This window comes from Coenobita brevimanus, chromosome 7 (assembly GCF_032717465.1).
Source record: "Coenobita brevimanus isolate Jiangsu-jjx chromosome 7, ASM3271746v2, whole genome shotgun sequence".
NCBI lineage: Eukaryota > Metazoa > Arthropoda > Malacostraca > Decapoda > Coenobitidae > Coenobita > Coenobita brevimanus.
The window spans coordinates 3,635,648-3,636,625 of NC_136960.1; positions in this window are offsets into that span (position 1 = coordinate 3,635,648).

Consider the following 978-nt stretch of genomic DNA (forward strand, 5'->3'; position numbering starts at 1 on the left):
ACTTAAATTAACCCTTTAACCCTTTAACCGTGGGTGTCATTCCAGAATGACATTGAAAAAACTGGACCAAACCGCGAGTGTCATTCTGGAATGCTCGTGAATATTTTGAACACCGTGCGTTTTTTCTGTCCGCCAATTGTTTCACGCAAGAGTAGCTATCAAGTTCTTTCACACCAGCCCTCCCACACCTCCCTCCTCCCACCCCCCGGGGCCCCCCCCACCCCTGCCCAGCACTAGGAATAATGGGCATTGTTTTGACCCGACTGCCCCCCCCCCCTGCTGGGGTTCCAGCCAAAATGTAAACAAACTTTAAACCTTTATAACTCTGCACAGAATAAATCTAGAGCGAAAAATAAGGTACCATTAGAAAGTACTAACCTTCGGCTTTGCAATGATGTAGGTTTCATGATTTCGTTGACTATCACTGGATGGGCAGTGCCATTAGAATTGAGCGATCTAAAATCACTATTTTTCGCTCACACACCATTACCAAATGCCAACCTCATTCTGATAATAATACTATAAACATATATGAACACTGCACAGTGAAAGGCAGGCCGGGCAGGCAGGGTAAGCTGTGTTCACTGAGGCAGGCAAAAGGCACTGTAATTGCCCGCACTTCACTGCCACATCAGCGGTGTTGTCACTCACAAAGCTGGACAGATATTGATGTGTGTTTGGTCAGGGGTGGGGTGGGGGGCCCAGGGGATGGGAGGTGGGGGCCTGGGGGGTGGGAGGAGGGAGGTGGGGGCCCAGGGGGTGGGAGGAGGGAGGTGGGGGCCCAGGGGGTGGGAGGAGGGAGGTGGGGGTCGGCTGGAGTGAAAGAACTTAATAGCTACTCTCCCTTGAAACAATTAGCACACGGAAAAAACACGTGGTATTCAAAATATTCACAAACATTTCAGAATGACACCCGCGGTTTGGTCCAGTTTTTGCAATGTCATTCTGGAATGACACCCGCGGTTAAGGGGTTAATTG